General features: G+C 43.4%; 1 protein-coding gene and 1 non-coding gene across 2 annotated transcripts in view; both read right to left on the reverse strand.

Annotated features, from left to right (window-relative positions):
• The window catches only part of LOC144670314 (histone H2B-like), a 1149071-nt gene that overhangs the window by 128361 nt on the left and 995721 nt on the right, over positions 1-24989 (reverse strand). The window lies entirely within an intron of this gene.
• trnam-cau (transfer RNA methionine (anticodon CAU)) lies at positions 24176-24247 on the reverse strand. The gene has a single exon. It is a non-coding gene; the product is annotated as a tRNA-Met (tRNA).

The raw sequence follows: 24989 nt of genomic DNA on the forward strand, positions 1-24989 counted from the left end.
CGGATGAACTAGACTGGCAGGGGGATGGGGACCTGAGAGGGGAGACACGAGACAGGGAAACAAAGATAGAAATGAAAGACAGAAAAGCAAAAACATCAGAAGTAGAAGGCAGAGGAAACGGAGGCTGCAGCAAATAGGGCCAGAGTACAAAGAAAGATGTGTAAAAAGAAAAGCCTAAAGACACTGTAGCTGAATGAATAGAGCATTTGCAATAAGGTGGGTGAATTAACAATGCAAATAGATGTCAACGCATAGGATATGATTGTGATTACACAGACATGGCTGCAGGGTGACCAATGCTGGGAGCTGAATATCCAATGGTGTTCGATATTTAGGAAGAACAGGCAAAAAGGAAAAGTAGGGGGCGTGGCATTTTTAGTTAACGATGACATCAATACAATATTGAGAGAAAATCTAGATGCAGAATCAATCTAGGTGGAGCTGTGACGCAATCAGGTGCGGGAAACATTCGCGGCAGGGGTATACAGGCTTCCAAACAGAAGTGGTAAGGTAGGGGGCGGCATTAGACAGGGAATTAGAAATGCATGTAACAAGTGTGCTACAGTTGTCATGGGTGACTTTAATTTACATATAGAGTGGACAAATCAAATTATCAATAATACTGTGGTAAATGATGGATTGTGCTTGAAATAGCTTTTTTGACAAGTACATCGAAGAACTAACTAGGGAACAGGCTATAATAGATTTGTTTATTTTTTTCAATGAGACGGGGTTAATGAATAATCTTGTTGTGCGAAGTCCGTGAGGGAACAGTGACCATAATATGAAAGAACTCTTTCTTAGGTTATAAAATGAAGTAATCCAATCCAAAACTATGGTCCAAAATCAAAACAAAGGAAACTGCGGAGGCATGAGGAGTGATTTGGCTAAAATCGATTGGGGAACTTCATTAAAAGGCATGACGGTGGGTAGGCAATGATTACTACTTAAGGAATGAATTCATGCATTGCTACATGTGTATATTCCTTTTTGGCGCAAAAAGACAACAGGAAAAGTGGTCCAGCCATGGTGTACAAAATAAATTAAGGATAGTATTAGTTCCAAAGAGCAGTCATATAAATTTGCTGGAAAAAGTAGCAAGCCTGTGGATTGGAAGCAGTTTAGAATTCAATAAAGGAGAACCAAGAGGTTAATTAAAAGAGGAAAAATAGAGAATGAGAGTAAACTTGAAAGATACATAAAGAGTATTGTAAAAGCTTATATAAGTACGCAGAAGAAAAAGATTAATGAAGACAAATGTAGGGCCCTTACATTTCGAAACAACAAAATTTACAATAGAGAACAAGGATGTAGCAGGGCAATTCAACAACTACTTTAGTTCTATCCTCACAGAGGAAGACACAAGTAGATTCCCATAAATTCCAGCGAACCAAAGGTCAAGTGAGGAGGAGGAATTGAAGAGAATTAGTATTCCTAAAAAAGCAGCGCTGAAGAAATTAATGGCACTGAAAGCCAATAAAACCCCAGGGCCTGAAAATCTACATTCCACGGTACTAAAGAACGTGGCCATGGAAATAATGGATGCGTTGGTTACCATCTTCCAAATTTCTGTAGATTCTGGAATAGTCCCAGCAGACTGTAGGGTGTCAAATGTAACCCCACAACTTAAAAAAGGGGGAGGGGAAAAAACAGGGTATTACAGTTCGGTTAGCCTGACATGAGGGAAAATGCTAGAGTCTATCATAAAGGATGTGATAACAAGAAACTTAGAAAACATCAACGGGATTAGACAAAATGAACAGGCATTTATGAAAGGGAAATCATGTTTGACAATGCTGCTGGAGTTTATTTGAGGACGTAACTAACAGAATAAATACGGGAGAACCAGTGGATGTGGTGTACTTTTTAATTTCAGGAAGCTGTTGATAAAGCCCCATGTAAGAGGTCTGTGTGCAAAATTTAAGCACATGGGATTGGGGGTGATATTTTGTTGTGGATTGAGAATTGGTTGGCAGACAGGAAACAGAGAGTAGGAACAAATGGGTATTTTTCGGAATGGCAGACGGTGACCAGTAGGGTACCACAGGGATCAGTGCTTGGGCCCCAGTTTTTCACAATACATATCATTGACTTGGATGAGGGAATCAAATGTAATATTTCCATGTTATCAGACGACAAGGAACTTCATCGAAGTGTGAATGGTGAGAACAATGTAAAGAGGCTTCAAGGCGATTAAGGGAAGTTGAGTGAGTGACAAAATATATGGTAGATGCAGTTTTAGGTGGATAAATGTTGAATTTATCCACTTTTGTAGGATAAACACAATGGCAGAATATTATTTCAATGTTGATACATTGGGAAATGTTGATGTTCAAATGGACCTGGGTGTCCTTGTACACCAAACACTGAAAACAAGCACGCAGATGCAGCAAGCAGTTAAGAAGGCAAATGGTATATTGGCCTTCATTGCAAGGCCTCTTGAGCACAGCAGAAAGGATGTCTTGCTGCAGCAGTGCAGGGCCTTGGTGCGGCCACTCCTGGAGTGTTGTGTGCAGTTTTGGTCTCCTTCCCGAGGAAAGGATATACTTGTCAAAGTGGAAGTGCATCGAAAGTTCACCAGAATGATTCCAGGGATGGCAGGATTGTCGTTTGAGGAAAGATTGGGCCGACTAGGCCTGTATTCACTGGAGTTTCGAAGAATAAGAGAGGTTCTCATTGAAACCTATACAATTCCGGCAGGGCTGGACAGACTGGATGTATAGTGGATATTTCTCCTTGCTGGGAGGTCCAGAATAAGGGGTAAGAATCTCATGATTCGGGGTTGGCCATTTAGGACTGAGATGAGGAGAAACGTCTTCACTCAGACGGTGATAAAGTTGTGGAATTCTCTACCACAGAGGCCACGTCACTGAATATATTCAAGAAAGAAATGGATTTCTGAACTCGAAAGGCATCAAGGGGCATGGGGAAAGAGCGAGAGTGTGGCGTTGAGATAGAGAATCAGCCATGACGATATTGAATGGCGGAGCTGGTTCGAAGGGTTGAATAGCCTACTCCTTCTTCGATGTTTCTAAAAGGATTAAAGAATGTGGGTAGGTTGGAATCAGAGCATCATAGAATGGTTATAGCACAGGATGAGGCCATTCATCCAACATTGTCCATGTCTGTCGCCTCCAGTTTCTTTCTATTTCAGTGTTTATAAAAATTCTCCATAGCTGCCTTGCTTTTGTACTCGATTCTTCTATTTATAAAACCCAGGTTCCCGCATGTGTTTTGTTCAGGTTGTTGAATTGAGGCTTATGAGGTGATTAAGGGACTTGATAGTTTAGATAGAGAGAAACAATTTTCCCTGTTTTGGGGAATTCAAAACAAGAGGACATAACATTCAATTTCAGCTAAGCCGTTTAGGGTGACGTCAGGAAACACTTCTTCACACAAAAGTTCGTAAAAATGTGGAACCTTCTGAAAATTGCTACTGAAGCTTAGGATTAGCTGAAAGTTTTCGATACTGAAACTGGGTACAAGTTTTTATTGTTATTAAGATGTAGGATATTTAAGGATTATGAAACCACAGTGGATAGATGAAGTGAAAAGAGGGACCAGTCATGAGTTGAACACGATTGATGTTGAACTGTCTCCTTATATTCCTATTTTCCCAAACTCCTCATCCTGCAGCAAACAGGCTTTCAGATGACCACTACTTTGTACATTCGTCTCAGCATCCCCTTCTTAAGGGGAACAGCCCCAGCTTCTCCAATGTACCCATCAAACTGAGGTTTCTCAGTGAAATCATTTTCCCACCAATGTTTCCTGTGCATTCCCTAATGTCGCCACATCTTTCTAAAGTGTGCTGATCATTGTTCGACACAATGTTCTGCTCATGGCCCAACCATTATTTTATAAAACTGTAGCTGCACTGGAACAGCTTGGCGAGGAGCGAGACTATTTCTGGAGCACAGGTTTTCAGTACTGTTGCAGGAATGGTGTAGGGGCCCAAAGCCTTTGCAGTTACCCGTGCCTTCAGCCATTTCTTGATTTCACTTAGAGCGAATGGAGCTGGCTGAAGACTGACATCTGTGATGCATTTCCCCAACTTTGTGCAAAAGCGGAACTGAGGGAATCACATACGTGGCTCGATGAAACTCATCTGTTAAACAGTGAAAGGTGACAGTGTTCCAATAGGGTTCCAATAATTCAGATACAGATTTGGTGCAAAAGTAGCCATGACCATGTGCGATACACACTCAGTTTTCTGATCTGCTGTTAGATGTACTCCCGCTGTGACGCATACATAGTCCTGAGTTGAGAAGCTGTAGGCAATATCTGGTTGAGGTAATTGAGATGATTAATAGGTTTTAATGCAGAGAAACGATTTCCTCTGGTGGGGGAGTGCAGAATAAATAGATATTACCTTAAACTTAGAGTGAAGCCATTAAATAGTGACCTCAGGGAGCAATTCACTCAAAGGATGAAGAAAGCTGTTTGTAGGACAATCCTTGTGTAGCGATTGGCCAAGAGATTATGGCAATGAACCGATGCTTCGTTGGGCTTTGCGCCCCCTCTTTATCAAGAAAAACTGGAAACCTGGAGGAAACTGAAACGAGGTGATGGCTGTCCTTTGTCATTATGCGATCATGTTCTCTAATATAAGCGGAGGAATGTAGGTGCCTGTAAAACTAACACCCTTAGGTCTCTGGTTCAATTCTGGCTCGAAGAAAGCGCTTCTGTCAGCCGAAATAGCTCAGTTGGGGGAACGTTAGACTGAAGGTCTAAAGGTCCCTGGTTCAGTCCTCGGTTTCAGCAAGTCCGCTCCCTTGGTCATCTCCCGTGTCTGCATGTGCTGTTCACTAGTTGATGTTGCGAGTAATTTTTGTGGAGACTCAGTCGCACTTCTGAGGGTAGGGGAGAGTTGCCCTCCTCCAAAGCACGTGTGCAGCTCTGTACCCGCTGGTCCACGTTACTAGAATAACGATCGGTTTACCTTATTTTTCTTTGAAAAACATGTGAACAAGCGCTGGTCAACTCAGCTCCTATTAAACCATGTAACTCTCATATGTTCCCAGCTTCTGATTCCTCGGTCAGTCATTGAGAATAGAAATCCTGAAAAATCCGTCTGTTGATCCATTTCAGTGGTGCTTTTGTTAACATTAAACAGGGGAGCGGAAATGGAATCCAATTAACCCATTTGTTCATTACTTTTTCTGCATGTCTGTGTCTCTCTGTGATTAGATCAAGAAATGAGCTCGCCTCAGTCATGCGGCGGACGGATCTCATGAGTATTACAAATATTTAGCCTTTCCTTTTAAATTCAGATCCGAATTTATCATTGAAACACAGGAAATGCTGCTTAACCTGCTCCAAGGGCACTTCTATGACTAACTGAAACAACATAATTTGACCTTTCAGTAAGATCTTTGTGTGCAGCCGTTTCTGGGAGTCTTCCTCAGTCACGGATATTGGAATCGGATCTTAGTTTTCTGCATGTTTAGTGGGAAGCTCAATATGTCATCTGCTTTACAGAAGGAATCAACAGTGACCTGGAGCTAAGTTTCTGAGTGAGCACCCTGTTACGAGCGGGATGGGAGGAGTGCGCCGTTGGTCTAGTCCCACTACTCCACAGATCACAACATTGGTTTGAATGTTCAATTCACTCACCAAAATGGCCAATTATTTACCTTCACCGCTGTTCCCGAGAATAAAAGAGAATTTAAAGTGGATTATTTCGATAAACAACAAATTCATTTGTTTATTATAAAAAAGCTCTTCCCGAATAGAAAAGTAAAGCTTATCAACATACAGTATGGAATATGAAATTATGCAAATTAATTTTTCGAGATACCATAAGTCACACACACACATACACGCGCTCTCCCTCTCTCACAAACATACACACAGACACACACACACAGACACACACACACAGACTCACACACACAGACACTCACACACAGACACTCACACACTCATAATAGAAAAGCATGACATAAAAAAGAGAAATTGGGGAAATTAAAGCAAAATACAGCGGATGCTGGAAATCTGAAACAAAGAGGAAATGCGGGAAAAATTCAGCAGGTCGAACAGCATCTGTGGGGAGAAAAACACAATCAGAGTCAACATTTCGAGTCCTTATGACCCTTATTCAGAAAGGGGGGAATTTGGCCAAACTTTAAATGTCAATGGATCAAGGCAAAGGACAGGGTGTGGAGTCTTGAGATGGGGTCAGTGTTATACAATCGCTCCCCCAGCACTGAACGTGAAAACATCAATGATTCTGGCACTGCTTTTCAGGCGGTCTCATGGAATAATCGAGAGCACTGTACTCCAGCGTGTAGAGCATCTCAGGAGTAGTTAGTTCTAACTTCCAGCTGTGGACTGCCTCTGGAGTGCAAAATGCGACTGTGTTCCTGCCCAAGCAGTTGGTCCTTCTCTTCTCAAAGGAAAAAAAAAGCCCACTTTTTAAAACACAGTCGTCCAGGTATGTTTTCTTTCAGAGCCATAAAAACCATGTGACCCCGTTTGTATACAGCCCAATCGGGTCAAAATGTTCACAGCCTGATTTCAACATGGAGTTGTAATCTTGTCTGAAAGAACATTCAGGCTGGCAGAGCTGGTAGGGTGGGGTGGGGTGGGGGAGTTGGGGTGGTGGCAGTTGTGGGGATGCTGTGAGGGGAGGGGCGTGTTGTGGGGGTAGATGTTGGTGGGTTGAGCGGGAGGGTTACAGCTTCATATTACTTGACCATATTTTAGCTGTGTTATAGGAGTTGCAGAAAGTCAGCTTTAATTTGACTCAAGGGGAATTAACGGTCAGGGAAGTTAGGCAGCGCTCACTTCAATTGCTGGTCATCACATGTCTAAGTGGCAGTTTCTCAGGGCAGTAAGAGTTGGGATGGGGTTACTTTTGATGGAAAGTGTTGAAGTGGCATTTTCCTGCGACTGAACTGATAGCCAGAATGTGCGGTAAATTAACAGAAAGTCCAACCAACTCATCCACACAGTCAAGCTGGTGAAACGAAATGACTGGCGACCTGGCCCTCACCCTGATCACTCGGTTCTCGGACTCTTGCAATGTTCCGATGAAGCTCAAGGTTCGCTCGAGGAGCAGCGGCTCATCCTTCAATGAGGAACTTTACAGCCTTCCAGTGTGAACGTTCAGCTCAACAATATCGCTCTGTAAAAACTGCCAACATTCTGATTCCCTTCTGTTCGCAGATGTGGGTTTGAGCCTCGGCAGTTGTTGATTAATCCGCGATTTACATCTCCGTCAGATGCATCTTTTTAAATCTTTACTGTTCCCCATATGGAGTCGAGTGCCCTCATTCTGTGCTGTTTCAACTCTAATTGGGGAAATTGGGGTTACAATGAACCGTACAGCTCAGGAGGCCTCTCTGCCCATCGAACCTGTGTCGGACTTTGATAGCGCGGTCAATCTGGTCCCAGAATCCAGCTGTTCCCCATCACCCTGTAAATTGGAATCTCCAAGTCCAGATCCAATTGCCTTTTGAAAGTTCCTACAGAATCTCATCGCACCAGCCTTTCAGAGAGCACATTCCAGATCTTAACAACCCTCTGTCCGAAGACATTTCTCCTCATTTACCCTCTGCTTCTTTGGCCAATTATTTTCAACCAACGATTCTGGCAATCGAGCCACTTGCTCAAGGGATGGTTTCGCTGTTTGCTAATTCATAGCCCCTCATTATTGTACATACTTCTATTAGGTTTGTTCTTGAAGGCGTTTCCGTGTATTGTATTCTATGTCTCTACTTATGAAGTTAAACATCCAACACACTTGCTTATCCATCTAATGGACTTACACGACCATCCTCAACATCTCCGTGTGTTTCTCCAAAAGTTCACTTCACAATTATCAAAATTTTTTTAAAAATTCAAACTGTTTGCCTGTGTCATCATGTTTATGTCCTGCTGAAGGCTGCTTTATACTGCTCTCTATTTAATATGTCGCCAAGTTTTGCATCATTGCAAATTTGCCAGCTGTGTCCCCTATATCCAGGGCCAGGTCATGTATATAACAAGAAAAGTAATAGTTCGGATGCCGACCCTTGGGGAATTCCACTGTTTTCGAATTTCACCTCCGGAAAGCTCAGCATTTTTGACTGGTCCCACTGCCGCCATCTACCCCTCCACCTCCCCCACCCCCCAGTCACCCACCTACCATCCCACACCCGACCGCCACTCAATTCCTGGATCCCCAAACATCGGAAATAGTTCCTCTCTCTGACACGATTGTTTTAACATCTCTGAACCTTCGATCGAATTGCTCGTTAAATGGGGAAGAAGGACTTCATTTCGAAGTGGTTTATATGAAGGGGCTGTTGTGTGTTTTAATTTCTGGAATTCAGCAGTGATTGAGGGGAGGTCAGGAGGCAAAGAGTTAGAGAGGACAAAAACATTGCAGGAACATTTTGAGGAGAGGTGTGGGCAATAGGAACTGAGTTCATGATCCAAAACCAAGCTCAGATCCCGAGACCAACAATCTGGGAATCAGCAGATTATTCAAAATATTGTCCGGATAAAGCATTCTTTTAAGAACAGGATTTATTGAACTTAGTGGAATAGATACATCATTGCAGAACAAATAAGTTACCTTGTGATAAAGAAAGTGGTACAATTAGATTGCAAACAAGAATTGAGTGACCTGTGAGTTCAAACACAGAGAGAGTGAATTGCAGAGTGAAGACTTGAAAACATGGATTTATTGAGAGTGGAGATTCGGTGCATCCTATGCTCTGTAAAAACTCCAAAGCAGGCTAATGATAAATGCCAGATTCATAAAACATTAGAGAAACAAGTACAATAAATGAAGTACAGCACAGAACTGATAAAAAGAAAATTGGATCAGGAGAGAGTGAGTGCATGAGGAAGGATTAGAAGGTAACACAAGAGAAAACTACGCAGACTTTTACCAAAAACAGAGAGTCACTGAAAGGGTGGCTGGTTAGGAAATCATGTGGAGGCAGAGGGCTGAGGTACTAAATGAGAACATTACATCTGTCAGCACAAAACAAGTGGATGCTGCGAATGTCACAGTGAAGGAGGAGCTGGTGGAGAAACTGGATAGGATGAAAATAGATAAAGAAGAGGCAATTAAAAGGTTGGCAGCGCTCACAGCAGAAAAGTCACCCGATCCGGATGCCATACATCCTGGATTACTGAGGGAAGGGTGGAAATAGTGGAGATTTAACCCACAATCTTTTCATTTTCCCTTGGATATGGGAGTGAAGCCAGAGAACTGAAGTTGTTAATGTTACATCTGTGTTTAAAACAGAGAGAAATAAACGCAGAAAACACCAGTTAGTCTAATGCTGGTGATGGGGAAATGTTTAGAGACAATAATCCAGTATAAAATTCATTGTCACTTCGTAGAACATGGGTTGATAAATGTCAAGCAGTACAGATTGGTGAACAGAAAATCATGACTGAAGTACTTAATGGTGTTTGATGAAGTTTCAGAGAACATTGACCAGGGGAGTGAGTTTGATGATGTGAGCCTGGACTTCCAAAGGTGTTTGAAAAAGTTCCATATAACAGACTTGTTAGTAAAATTCAAGCAGGTGGGATTAAATGGGCAGTGGCAGCATGGATATAAAATTGAATAAGGGGCAGAAAGGATAATGTAGAGGTGAGCGGTTGTTTTCAGAGTGGAGGGATTTAGACAGAACCAATGCTCTCTCACGTCAGGCGGCTGTTCTATTCCCATTCTCAGAGCTCTTTTAAAGTTGAATAAATTCCAGACAATATCCAAGTTTGCTGATGGCACTAGGTTAGGTGACATGGTTAGTAGTGTAGGTGGGAGCAGCAAGTTTCAAAGGATCATTGACAGATTCAGTGTGAACAAAACTGTGGCTGATGCTGTTCAATATGGGGAAGTGTGAGGTCACCCATCTTGGAATAAAGAAAGATCAAAGAATTTCCTAAACAGTCAGAAACTTGGGACTGTGGAGGAGCTGAGGGTGAGTGAGAGTGAGAGCTGAGTGAGACTGGAGGGTGGATAAAGAGCAGCGGCAGAGCAGCCCGAGAGCAGCAGTGAGAGAGAGGAGAGAAGAGTGAGAGCGGTGGGGGGGGATAAAGAGCTGTGAGGGGGGGGGTTGGAGCAAACCGGCCATGTTTATAATAAATAGTCAAAGCATGATATCAGGGGAAAGAAGGGAACTGGTTGGTTTCTGCAGATTTCTCTAAATTAGGCTTTGATTAAAACTAGGAGCTGGAAAATTAAACATTTCAATCAGGGTAAGTGTGACAGTCAGTGTAAGTGTAATAAGAGTATTAGTGCAGAGCAGTTCTAGAGATATTAAATACATTTTAGAGTTTAAACAAGGTACCCATTCGATTCTATAAGAAGGAATAGAGGTTTGTTTTCGATCACGGATGGGCAGCTGAGACCTGTTGCTTGCAGTTCCTGACCCATTTGGGAACATCAGGCCTTGGGGGCCACATGTGTAGGAAGTCCCTGCAGCTGCTCGAGTTCGAACTCAGAATTTCCGAAGTTGAGGGGCAGCTGGAGTCACTGAGGAGCATCGGGGAGGATGAGAGTTTCCTGGATCGTACGCTCCAGGTGGTAAACACCCCAAAGGGAGTGTGTTCAGGGTAGTAGGTGGGCGGCCATCGCAAGAGTAGGAAGAGGCAGGAAATGCAGGAGACTTTGGGGTCTGTGCCACTCATTGACTCAGAGACGTTTACAGCACAGAAGGACACCAGTCGGCCTATCGTGTAAGCGCGGGTAAACAAAGATCCGACGACACTAATTTCATTTTCCAGCACTTGGCCCATATCCCTAGAGGCTACGACAACGCAAGTGAATATCTAAATACTTCTTAAATTTATGAGAGTTTCTGACTCAACCACCTTTCAGGCAGTGAGTTCCAGACTCCCATCACCCTCTGGGTGAAAAATATTCTCAACTCCCCTCTTAGCCTTCTACCTCTTACCTTAAATCTATGCCACCTGGTTATTGACCCCTCTACTAATGGAAAAAGGGCCTACCTACCGACCCTATCTATGCCCCTCATAATCTTATTTACCTCTATCAGGTCCCCTCTCAGCTTTTGCTGCTCGAAGGAAAACAACCTCAGCCGATCCAATCTTTCCTCATAGATCAGACCCTCCAGCCCAGGCAGCATCCTGGTAAATCTCCTCTGACCCTCTCCAGTGCAATGACACCCTTCCTATAACGTGGTGACCAGAACTGCATGCAGTTGAGGCCGAAACAGTGTTTTATACAGTTCCAGCATAACCTCTTGTATTCTATGCCTCAGCTAATAATGGCATGTAGGCAGTGGCGCAGTGGTAATGCTTTGGGGTCCCGGGTTCGAATCCCATCAGGGCAAGTCTAATGATGACCATGAAACCATTGTCGATCGTCGTAAAAACCCATCTGGTTCACTAATGCCCTTTAGGGAAGGAAACCTGCCATCCTTACCTGGTCCAGACCCACAGCAATGTGGGTGACTCTGAAATGCCCTGTGAACAAGAGCAATTAGGAATGGGTAATAAATACCCTGCACTGTGACCTTCAGGGATCTGTGGATTTGCACACTAAGGTTCCTCTCATCTTCAGTACTTTCCAAGGTCCAACAGTTCAGTGTCATCCCTTGCCTTGTTAGCCCTCCCCAAGTGCATTCCCTCACACTTTTTCAGGTTGAATTCCATTTGGCACTGCTCTGTCCACCTGACCAGTCCATTGATATCCTCCTGCAGATTATGGCTATCCTCCTCACTATTTACCTCGGGGCCAATTTTCGTGTCATCAGCTAACTTCTTGATTGTACCCACTACATTTAAGTTCAAATCATTTAAGTACACCACAAACAGAAAGGGCCCCAGCACTGAGTCCTGCGGAACCCCACTGGAAACAAACTTCCAGTCACAGAAACATCCCTCTACCATCACCCTCTGCTTCCTGCCTCTCAGCCAGTTTTGGATCCAATGTGCCACTCTGCCATGGATCCCATGGGCACTTATCCTCTTGGCCATTCTGCCACGAGGGACCTTAAAAAAAAGCCTAGCTAAAGTCCATGTAGACCACATCAAATGCATAATCCTCATCAACACTCCTGGTTACCTCCTCAAAAAATTCAATCAAACACGACCTTCCCTTAACAAATCCATGCTGACTATCCCTGATTAATCCGAGTCTCTCTAAGTGCAGATATATTCTGTCCCTCAGAGTTCTTTCTCAGGACTTCCCCACCACCGAGGTTAGACTGACAGGCATGTAATTTCCTGATCTATCCCTTCCTCCCTTTTTAAATAATGGGACAACGTTACCAATCCCCCAGTCCTCTGGCACCTCTCCTGTGGCCAGGGCAGATTTGAAAATAACTGACAAGGCCCCTGACATCGCTTCCCTCACCTCCTTCCACAGCCTGGTATACATCTCATCTGGGCATGCTGATTATCCATTTTTAAGGCCATTAAACTCTCGAGTACCTCCTCTCTCTCCATGCTAATTTCCTCCAATATTTCACAGTCCTTCACCCTGATGTCTTTATCTGCGTTGTCCTTTTCCATTGTGAAGATCGATGCAAAGTACTCTTTGAGGACTGTACCCACGTCTTCTGGGTCCACACACAGGTCACCTCTATGGTCCCTAATTGGGCCTATTCTTTCCCTACTTATTCTCTTACTGTTTATGTTTTTAAAAAAACCCTTTGGGTTTTCCTTCATTCTACCCACCAATTTTTCTCATGCACTTTCTTAGCTTTCCTAATTTCCTTATTAAGTTCCCCATGAACTTTTTATACTCCTCTAGGACTCAGCCGTATTGAGCCCTCGGTATCTGTCATAACCTTCTCTTTTTTCCTTAATCCTAACATTTATGTCCCTTAACATCCAGGGTCCTCTGGACTTGGTCCCCCTCTTTGTCTTTACAGGAACATACTTGCCCTGTACTCTCGCTATTTCCTCCTTGAATGCCTCCCACTGCTCTGACACAGTTTTATCTGCAAGTAGCTGCTCCCAGTCCACTTGGGCCAAATCGTATCTCATCTTCGTAAAATTAGCCCTTCCCCAGTTTACAACTTTAATTCTCGGCCCAACCTTATCCTTTTCCATAACTATCCTGAATCTAACTGAGTTATGGTCACTATCTCCAAAATGTTCCCCTACTGATGTGCCTTCCACCAGCCCTGGCGCATTCCAACTATTAGGTCCAGAACTGCCTGCTCCCTTGTTGGGCTTTCTATGCAATGGCTAAAGATGTTCTCCTGGATGCAACATAAGAATTTTGCTCCCTCCCTACCTTGCATATTGAAAATATCCCAGTTATATTTGGGTAGTTAAAATCCCCGACTATTGCTGCCTTATTATTCTTACACATCTCTGAAATTTGATTACATATTTAATCCTCTAACTCTCCCTATCTCACCCAACAGCTTGTTTGCCCTTTCTGTGTTTTTGACTTCTACCCATATGGCTTCATTTGATCCCTCCTCACTGCTATAATTGATTCCTTGATCAATATTGCTACCCCATTCCTCTTCTATTCACCCGCACCCCCCTATCATGTCTGATTACCCTATAACCAGGAATGTTGAGCTGCCAATCCTGCACATCTTTTAGCTCAGTCTCGGTCATAGCTATATCATACTCTCACATGCCAATTTGTGCCCTCAGCTCGTCTGTCTTATTCCTCAGGTTCCATGCATGAAAATGCATTCCACTTAGCCTTGCTAAACTCACTTCTTTCTTAACCAGCCTATGTTTCCTCTGCCTTCCAGACTCACTTACTAGTGTTTTAACTTCTAATTCCATTTCAGCTTCTCTCCCCTCTGAACCACTTTTCAGGATCCCACCCCCTGACAATTTAGTTTAATCCACCCCAACAGCATTAGCAAACCTCCCCGTGAGGATGCTGCTCCCGCTCCTGTTCAGATGTAACCTGTCCAACTTGTACAGGTCCCAACTACCCCAGAAACAGTCCCAATGCCCCAGGAATCTAAAGCCCTCCCACCTGCACCATCTCTCCAGCCACACATTCATCTGCTCTATCCTTCTGCTCCTATACTCACTCCTGTGTGGCACTGGGAGTAATCTGCAGATTACCACCTTTGAAGTCTTGCTTTTCAATTTCCTACCTAATTCCCTAAAGTCTGCTTGAAGGCCCTCATTTCTCTTTCTTCCTATGTTATTGGTCCCAACATGGACCACGACCTCTGGCTGTTAACCCTCCCCCTTCAGAATGCCCTGCAGCTGTTCCGTGACATCCTTAACCCTGTTACCTGGGATGCAACATACCAACCAGGAGTTACGCCTATTGCCACAGAAGCGCCTGTTTACTCCCCTCACTAATGAATCCCTTCCCACTATTGCCACTGTCCTCCCCCACTGAGCAGCTGGGCCACCCACAGTGCCATGGCCTTGGCCCTGGTTGGCCTCCTCAGAGGAACCGTCACTCTCACCGTTTTCCATGACCGAAAAACAGTTTGCAAGTGTGGTGCACTCGGGGATTCCCTCACTACCTGCCTGGTCCCCTTCTTCCGTCTGGTGGTCACCCATTCCCTCTTTGCCTGCACCTCCTTCAGCTGCAGGGTGACCACGTCCTGAAACGTGCTATTCACGAGCCTCTGAGCCTCATGGATGCACCGTAGTGCCCCCATCTGCCGCTCAAGCTGCAAAACCAGGAGCTCGAGTTCCTCCAGTCGGAGGCACCTCCTGCACACATGGTCATCCAGACCGCCGGGAGAGTCTAGGATTTCCCACATAGCACAGGATGTGCAAATCACAGCACTGAGCTCCCCAGGCATAACTTAACTAAATAGAATATGGACTCTTGCTTTTATTTTACCCTTAATCCCACTTGAGTCTTGCTGCTTTCACCCTCTCTCTCCCGAAGTCTTGCTTGTTTAACCTCTCCCTCCGGAAGGGTCTGTGTTTTAACCTCTCTGTCCCAAAGTTTGCCATTTTAACCTCTCTGTCCCGAATCCTCACTGTTTTAACCTCTGTCCCGAATCCTCACTGTTTTAACCTCTGTCCCGAATCCTCACTGTTTTAACCTCTCCCTCCCAAAGTCTGTCTGTGTTAAGCTCTCTCTCCCGAAGTCTCGCTGTTTTAACCTCACTCTCCCGTAGTCACTGTTCTCACTGTCAAACCGGTATTCAGCATTGGAGACTGCTGGGAATGGTGACACCCTGAAGGAGTGCAGTCCAGACCATGGCATCAATGGGCAAGAAACTGCACAGGAGGGAACAGCAAAGAGTAGAAATGCAGTCATTATTGGAGATTTCATAGTCAGGGGGACAGACAGACATTTCTGTAACCATCATTGTGAGTCCCGCATGATGTGTTCGCTCCTTGGTGCCAGAGTAAAGGACATCACGGGGAGGGTGCAGATTATTCTGCAGGGGGAAGGGAGTGAGCCAGAGGTTGTTGTACACGTCAGTGTCAATAATACAGGGGGGTCAGGTATTGAGGTTCCTCAGTCAGAATTTCAGCAGCTGGGGAGGGAGTTAAAATGTAGCACTAGAAAGGGGTAATCTCAGGATTACTGCCAGTGCCACGTGATAACGAGAGTAGAAATAAATAGGCAGCATCAATACATGGCTTCAGGCCAGTGCAGGAGGTGGTGGGGGGAGCTTCAGATTCTTGGGACATTGGGACCAGATCTGGGACAGGAAACACCTATTCCAAAGGAACAGGTTGCACCATGACAAGGCTGGGACCAATGCCCTCGTGAGGAGGGTCACTTGTGAGGTTGGGGAGGGTTTGAACTGAACTGGCAGGGGGTGGGCACCACTATAAAGAAGTAGAAAAGAGCAATAACTAGAGAAGGAAGTAGAACCATATAAGATAGGAGTAGATGAAGAAGGAATCTAAGAGGAATACAAGGACAGGTTTACAATGTATGTGCGTGATCGCACAAAGTCTGGTGAATAAAGCTGGTGAGCTAGAAGCACAAAGAGCCATGTGGGAAAATGATGTGGGGGCAATGATGAAAACGTGGTTTAAAAATGGTGAGGATCAGGTTCATATTCAAGGCTACAAAGTGTTCAGAAAAGAGAGAGAAGGAAAAAAATGGAGGTGTGGTGAGATAGAGAAGCAAATACGCAGGGAAATCACAGAGATGTATAAGAACTATAGAGCGGTGATATCTGGGGATTTCTGAAATGTGTTTAGGAGAACTTCCTCGACCAGAATGTTCTCAGTCCAGTTAGGAAGGAGGCATTGCTGGATCTGGTGCTGGGGAATGAGGTGGGCCAAGGTTGGCCACGTGAACCAAGTGTCTGTGGGTGGACCCTTGGGTAAGAGTGATTGGAAGGGAGCGAACTTCAATGGGAGGAGAGGGGATTTAGCCAGGGTAAAATGGAACTAGAGACTGACAGGAAAAACTGTAACAGAACAATGGGTGATCTTTCAGGAGGAGATGTTTCAGGTACAGACTAGGTACTTTCCAATAAGGGGGAAAGGGAGGGGAACCAAAGCCAGGGCTCCTTGGATAATGAGGAAGATAGAAAATATGATGAAATAATGAAGAGGCCGTATGATGCATGTCAGATGAATTCTTCAAGTGTGAACCAGGTCACTGCTATTGAATGAGAGTGTGGAATTAACTCTCTCTCTGACCATCTCTGTTACGTTATGTGAATGTGGAATTAATTAATCCCCAATATCAGTCAATCTGCACAATTAACTCTCTATCTGTCAGTCTCTGTTGCTATGTTTCAGGGCAGAATTATGATAACTTTCTACCTATCATTAAACATTAGTCTGTAAGAGTGTGGAATTAATTCAGTATCTGTCAGCCTCTATTGCTGTATGCCAATGTGGAAGTAACTCTCCCTCATCTCCATTACTGTGTGTGAGTGCACAATGAACTCTCATCTGTCAGTATTTGTTCCTGAGTTTCAGTGTGGAATTACCTCTCTGTCCATCTTCGTTAGTGTGAGAGGGCAGAATTAATTCTGTATCTGGTATTCTACATTACTGTATGTAAGTGGGGCATTAATTCTCTGTTCATCTCTGTTATTGCATGTGAGAGTGGAATTAACTGTCAGCAGTTAACTGTATTAACAGAATTAACTGTATGTGAGTGCAGCATTTCTTTCATTCGTTGAGAGTAATTGAATATAGAATTAACTCTCTCTTTGACAGTCTCTGTTACTTTATGTGAGTGTGAATTAATTCTCTATCCTTTAGTCTCCAATACTTTTAGTGTGGCATTAACACACTGTGAATCTCTGTTACTGGCTGAGTGTGGAATTTGCTCTCTGTCAATCTATAATAATGTGAGTGTCATTAACTCTCCGTCCGTCAATCTCTGTTATCCTATGGAAGTGGGTACACTTTCAAGTTAGCAAACTGTAACCAGTAGAGTGTCACAGGAATCAGTGCTGGGTTCTCAGCTATTTACAATTTATATTAATCACTCAGATGAATGGAGAGAGCATCACCACATTTTCAGACAATACAGAGATTGGTGGGAAAGCAGGTTGTGAGGGGTACAGAAAGTGTCTGCAAGAGGATATAGAAAGGTTAAATCAGTGGGCAAACATTTGGCAGATGGAATACAATGTGGGAAAATTTGATGGGAAGAATAGAAAAACAAAACATTATTCAAATGATATATATATTAATGGCCTAGACTGTGGTGTGCAGGGAGATAAGAAATCTCAAAATTTGCAGATGATCGGAAGATTGGAAACATTGTAAACTGTGAATGGGATAGTCTTGAACTTCAAAAGGACATAGACATGTTGCTGGATTGGGCAGGCAAGTGGCAGCTGAAGTTCAATGCAGAGAAGTGTCAGGTGATTAATTTCAGTATGAAAAATATAGTGAGTCTGTATCAAATAAAGGCAGAGCCTCTAAAGGAGGTGCAGGAACAGAGGGACCGAATTGTATATGTACATAGGTCATTGAAGATGGTGGAGCATGTTGAGGGAGCAGGTAATAAAGCATATAGAATGTTAGGCTTTATTAACAGGGGCACTGAGTACAAGATTCCATCACTGTGAAGAATAAGGAGGTCATGTTGAACTTGTATAGGTCGCTTTTTAGGCTTCATTTGGAGTACTGGGTCCAGTTCTGGGTGGCATACTTAAAGAAGGATGTGAAGGCATTGGAGAGAGTACAGAGGAGATTCACGAGAATGATTCCAAGATAAAGAACTGTAGCTACGAGGATAGATTGGAGAGGTCGGGACTGTTTTCCCTGGAGAAAAGAAGGCTGAAAGGAGACTTAATAGATGTATTCAAGATCTTGAGGGGTATGGACAGAGTAAATAATGAGAAATTGTTCTCACTCAATAAAACATTAAGAACCAGAAGGCACAGACTCAAAATAATTGGCAAAAGGAGTAAATGTGATGTGAGATAGACTCATGACGTTTAACTTAAAATGTAAACTTTTTTCACCTAGAGGGTGGCTGGAGTCTGGAACAAACTTCCTCAAAGGGTGGTGGAGGCAGGTTTATTTGAGATATTCAAAAGGGAATTGGACTGCTACCTGAAAGGAAAGAATGTGCAAGGTTACGGGGACAAGGGAGGAGAATGGGATGAGGCAGAATGCTCTTTCAGAGAGCCAGTGCAGACTCGATAGGCTGAATGGCCTCCTTCGATACTGTGGAGAGAGACTGCAGAATGTTGCAGTACAGAGGGATCAAGATCTCCTTGTACATGAATCACAAGAAGTTAATGTGCAGCTGGAGCGAGTAATTAGGAAGGGAAATGGAATGTTGGCCTTTATTCCCGGGGGGGGGTGGGGGGGGGGGGGTGAGTATCAAAGTGTGGAAGTCTTGCTACAGCTACACAGCATTGGTGAGACTACACCGAGAGTACTGTGTTATGTCGTAGTCTCTTTATTTAAAGGGGGATAGAATTGCATAGGGGGCAGAGAAGTTTGACTAAACTGATTCCAGAGATGAAGGAATTGTCTTATGAGGAATGTTTAAGCAGGTTGGGCTGAACCACATAGGAGTTTCGAAGAATGAGAGGTGATCTCATTCAAACAAATAAGATTCTGAGGGGGTTTGACAGGGTAGATGTTGAGAGGAGTGTTTCCATTTGTGGAGAAACTAGAACCAGGGGCCACAGTTTAAAAATAAACATCTCCCTTTTAAGACAAAGATGAGAAGGAATTTCTTCTCTCAGAACGTCCTTAATCTTTGTAATTCTCCACCTCAGAGAGCAGTGGAGGCTGGGTCATTACATATATTCATGCCGAGTTAGACAGAATTTTTCATCTACAGGAGAGTCAAGGGTTATAGGGCAGGTGGGAAAATGGGTTTGAGGCCACAATCAGATCAGCTATGGTCTTCTGGAATGGTAAAGCTGGCCTGATGGGCTGAATGGCCTCCTGTTTCTCTTTCTTATATTTTTAATTTGTCAGTGTGGAATTAACCCTCTGTCTGTCAGTCTCTTTGGCTGTATTTCAGTGTGGAATTAATTCAGTCTGATCTGCGTGTGAGTGTGGAATTGATTCTCTGTCCATCACTCACTGAATGTGAATGTGTAATTTAAATCTCTGTCAGTCTCTTTTACGGTTATGAGAGTGGAACTAACTCTCGAACTGCCTATGAAACTGTATATGAGTGTGGAATTCAATCTTTGTCAGTCTATAGCTGTCTGAGAATATGGAATTAACACGTCAGTCTCTGTTACTGTATGTGAATGTGGAATTACCTCTCTATCGGTCAGTCTCGGTTACTGTGAGTGTGGAATTCTCTTTTCCAGTCTTTGTTATGACATCTGGGAGTCCAGTTAAGAACCTGCCAATTTCCATTAATATTTCAGTGAGGGATTAACTTACAACAACAGAGACTGAGAGAAATTAGTCATATTAGTCTGTCTGTGTTAAAGTGTATGATTGAGGAATAAACAAACAATCTGTTAGCCTCTGTTACTGAGTGTGTGGAATTAACTCTCTATCAGTCAGTCTCTGTTATTGTGAGTGTGAATTCACAGAATCGTTACGCTATAGAAGAGGCCATTTGACCCATCGTGCCTGCACCGGCTCTCTGAGCATTTTAACTTAGTGCCAATCTCCTGCCTTTGCGCCATAACCCTGCCCATTGTTTCTATTCAAATAATCATTCAATGCCCTCTTGAATGACTCAGTTGAACCTGCCTCCACCACAATTCCAGGCAGTGCATTCCAAAACCTAATGGCTCGCTGCTTCTTTTGTAAAACACTTTAAAACCATGCCCTCTGGTTCTCGATCCGTTTACAAGCGAGAACAGTATCTCTATATCTACTCTGTCCACAAACCTCATGACTTTGAAAGCTTTTATCAAGTCTCCTCTTAGCCTTCTCCTCTCCAAGGAATGCAGTCCAAACTTCTCCAATCTTTCCTCATAACTGACGTGTCTCATCCCTGGAACCATTCTCATAAACCTCTTCTGCACTCTCTCCAATGCATTCAGATCCTTCCTATATTGTTAACCTTAACTTTCAATCTCTGTCATGTGTGCAAGTGCGGATTTAGTTTTTTACACAATCATGTCAGTTACTGTACATGAGTGTGAAATTCACTCTTTGGATGATAATCTGTTATTGTAGGTGAATATAGAATTAACTCTGTCAGTTTCTGTCACTGTATCAGAATGTGGAATTGATTCTGTATCTGTCAGTCTCGGTTACTGTATCAGGCCATAGAAATAACTCCTTTTCAGACTCTGCTACTTCAAAAAAGTAAATTCCACACTCATCATCTGTCAATCTATGTTACTGTATATAAGTACGATATTAACTCTGAGTCTCTGTCATGTGAGTGAAGAATTGAATCTCTATCATTTTGTCTCTGGTACTGTCTGTGGGTGTGGAATTCGTACCTTACATGTCAACCTCTGTTGCTGTACGTGAATGCGGAATTAATTCTGTACCTGTCAGCCTCAATTATGCTGTGAGTGTGGTATTCACTCTCTGCCAGTCTCAGTTACTGTGAGTGAGTGTGAAATTAATTTCTAACAGTCTTGGGTGCTGTGTGTGATTGTGGAATTGCCTTCCTGTCAATGTCTGTTACCGGATCTGAGTGTGAAATTAACTCTCTGTTAGAGTCTATCACTGTAAGTGAGTTTGATATGCATTACTGTATGTATGTGGAATTAATTTTCTGTCATTCTTTGTTGTTACGAGTGTGGCAAAGCAGACAGGGAGACTTCTATTCCCATTGATGGAAATGTAGAGGACCAATGGACGCAGATTTAAGCTAATTGGCAAAATAAGCAATGGCAGCATGAGGAAAAATCTTGTCATGCAGTATGTGGATCAGATAAGTGGCTGAGAATGTAGTAGAGGCCGGTTCAATCAAGGAATTCAACAGAGAATTGGATTATTATCCAAAAAGGAAAAATGTGCAGGGCTATGTAGAAAAGGCAGTGAAGTGGCATGAGGTGATTTGCTCCTTCAGAAGGCCAGCATAGACATAATGGGCAGAATGGCCTCCTTCTGTGCTGTAATCATTCTATGATAAGATGAATTAACTCTCCGTCAATATCTCTTACAATATGAGTGTGGGTGGAATTAACACTGTCGGTGACTCTCTGCTATTACATGTGAATGTGAAATCAACTCCCTGTCCATCTCTGTTAGTGTACAGGAAACAGTTAATGACCTTATGTCAGAAATGCTTGGGCCCTACTGTTCTCAAAAGTGCTCGCGGTTAAACCCATCACCTTCTCTCTCTACTCTCCAGTTCTAAATCAGCCAACAAGAACATACCTTCAAAGTAAGCGAGGAACGGCTTCCACGTGCAACATCCATTCTGATTCAAAAGCATTCTTCATTTGTCAGTTTGTGTTTCTGACCTTGGTTTTGTGAGCAACACCTGCAATAATTCACTGAAAACATCATGTGGATAGTGGCAACCTGAAATAAAGAGAGAAAATGCTAGAAATACACAGCACATCAGACAGCATCTGTGGAGAAAGAAAAGGAGTTCATATTTCGGGTCACTGACAATCAACCTGCAATAAAACACTTACTAACATCTGCCCATGGTGACTGTAGTTCCCACAATTCCCTGCATCCCAGAAACCGCTCTATTTAATGCACTGACTTCCCCGGCATTGAGAGTGTGCATGCTCCCCAGGGCCGGCCCCGGGTCATTCTGAGGTCGAACTTATCGGCCCATTTCACCAATATGCTTCTGTCCTTTTGAAGTTTAACACTATCCTCCTCACAGTTCACAATACCTCCAAGTTTCATGTCATCCGCAAAATTTGAAATGGTGCCCCATACACCAAGGAGTAGGTCAACAATATATATCAGGAAGAGCAGGGGACCCAGCGGCTCTAATTCGGGCTCTGAGAGCCGCTGAGACTCGGTGTTGGTGACGCTCCGCTCAACCACGCTCGAGCTGAACGGCTCATGTTCGGCGTAGACAGGATTTCCGGTGACAAACATGTTTGCGCCTGCGCACTGCGGTCCTTCTGGGAGAGATAGGCCGTTTAATATCTCCCAGAGCATTCTGGGAAGCGTTATCGGCCATTTCATTATAAACTCTAACGCGGGAGGAAGCTTTTGTGTTAATAGTTTCTGTGCAAGCTCTTTTAAAGAAAATCAGCCCCACTCCCATTCTCCTTTACAATAGCCTTAAAACATTGTCCCTCCTGTGTTTACTCTTGAAAGTTTATTTTTAATCGGCATGCACCACCATTTTCGGCAGAGCATTCAAGACCACAACAACTCGCTGCCTGACAAAGAAATGACAAGGGATGATCCATTCAATGTGGAAGATGTTGGGGAGGAGGGTGAGGACAAAGGAAGCCTAAAAGCGTTCTGGGAGAGAGCAAATTGGTGAGAGCAGAGCTCGCGAAATGGAACAGAAATGCTTGAGGGCCCTGTCAATCACAGATAGGAGAGATAACCAGTTGAGAAAAAAGGAAGGTAAATTAGCAGTGTTGGTATGGAATATTACCTGTCCTTACCAAAACACTCATTCCAGCTGAAACAGTGATTTATGTGTACTTTCTTCAATTTGGCACCCCGTATTCACTGTTCACAATGGTGGTCTGATCGATGTTAGACAGTTTCAGTGATTGCTTTGATGAACATCTGCTCGGTCAGCAAATACGACACTGAGTTTACGATCTCCTGTGATTTTAATTTTACATCTTGTTCTTACACTGACGTTTCTGTCCTTGGTATCCTGCAGTGTTCTAATGAATCTCAGTGTAAACTTGAGGAACCATGTCTCATCTTTAAATTGAGCACGTTAAAACCTTCCAGTCTCAACATTGAGTCCAACAAGTTGAGAATGTAAACTCAATCCCCATTATGTATCTTTTCCATTGGATATTCACATTTTTATCTTGTTTATGCTTTTGGATGGCAGCTGTTCATCATCCCATCATTCACACCTCCTTTAGACACATCTTTGGTTTTGTTACTTGAACATGTACCTTAACCTTGCACCATCAACTCTTTTGTCTTTTAACCTCTCCTGCCATCCACCCAGATTTGGAAACCACAAGAGAAAAAAATTATATTAGATTTATTAATAACTAACGAGAGAGAGTTAATATTCTGAAAGTAAATGAGCATCTGGCAACGAGTGACCACAATATGTTAGAGGCAGGGAATGGTCACAGAAATGTAACAATTTTCACCTTAAGTAAGGTCGGTAAGGGCAGAATGAGCAGGAAGTTGAACAGATTAAAATGTGAACAGCTACTAAACGGCTAAAGGAAACAATCAGAGGCACTCAAAGGTGATTTCAGTATAATAGGTGTCTGACGCAAGGCCCAAGGAAGGAAACTTCATGGTGAATTTGGAACTGAATTCCACGTTTTAAACCAGTAATTAAGCAGGAACTGTGATATCTGCCCTAATATTGATTAACTGCCTTTGACATGATGCTGTCTTCACTATGATGATTCTCTCGTCCTCGATGGTACATGTCGCAGTGAAGGAAGCTGTTGTCCAAATTAAAATGATGAATTACTGCAGGGTGTCATTTAGATCGGACATACTGCACCTAATAAATATCAACTTCACGATATTTTTCCATCTTAGAAATTTCTTATTCAGGTAATGATGGAGTGATAGTGAACGAGAGAAGAATATTCAGACTGTGCCAGCTCGTTGCGAGAAATGGGCTGGTCTCGGCTGGTGTGTGTTTGCAGCAATTGCAGCTCGTGTCCTCGTGTAAATAAAAACAATTTGGGATATTTGTTGCAAACTGAAGTGTTTACAGGAAGCGAGATTCCAATGTTAAGACCTGCAAACTGTAAAGAAAAATTAGATAAATTTGTGGGAGTATAAATAGCAGAGGATGGTTTCGATCCATCGACCTCTGGGTTATGGGCCCAGCACGCTTCCGCTGCGCCACTCTGCTACACATTGTCAGCTGTGGATGAATGTTACTTTGTGTATTAGGGAGATAAATAGTCACTTGCTTTGTGTTTTTGAGCGATGTGTTGGGAGGATCACCTTGGCTGCACAATTCCACTTTGCAACACCAGAAAAAGACAAAAAAAACACAGAAAAAAAGGCAGCAAGAGGCTGCCAGGATACACAAGATGACAGAGAACGATGCCGAGCAAATTAGCAAGACACTGAGGTGGAGAAACTGATCATTTGTCCAAACCATTCCGTTTGTCAGAGATGTCCCCGGTTTGTAATAATGAGTCCTGCTGTGTAACTGTGCACCCTGTTGTGTCTCTGTGCACCCTGTTGTGTAACGGTGATCTCTGTTGTGGACCTGTGCCCTTTTTTTGTAACTGTGCATTCTGTTTTGTGTATGTGCACCCTGTTGTATAACTGTGCTCTCTGTTGAATAACTTTGCTCTTTGTTGGCGAGACTGTGTTCTCTGTTGTGCAACTGTGCTCTCTGCTGTGTTACTGTGCCCTCTGCTGTGTAAGTCTGCCCTCTGTTGTGCAACTGTGCTCTCTTGTGTAACTGTGCTCTCTGTTCTGTAACTCCGACCTCAATTGTGAAACTGTGCCCACTGTTGTTTATCTGTGCTCTCTGTTGTGTAATTGTGATATCTGTTGTGTAACTGTGCTGTCTGCTGTGTTACTGTGCCCTCTGTTGTTTAACTGTGCCCTCTGTTGTGGAGCTGTGCTCTCTGTTATGT

This window comes from Cetorhinus maximus, chromosome 31 (assembly GCF_964194155.1).
Source record: "Cetorhinus maximus chromosome 31, sCetMax3.hap1.1, whole genome shotgun sequence".
Taxonomy (NCBI): Eukaryota; Metazoa; Chordata; class Chondrichthyes; order Lamniformes; family Cetorhinidae; genus Cetorhinus; species Cetorhinus maximus.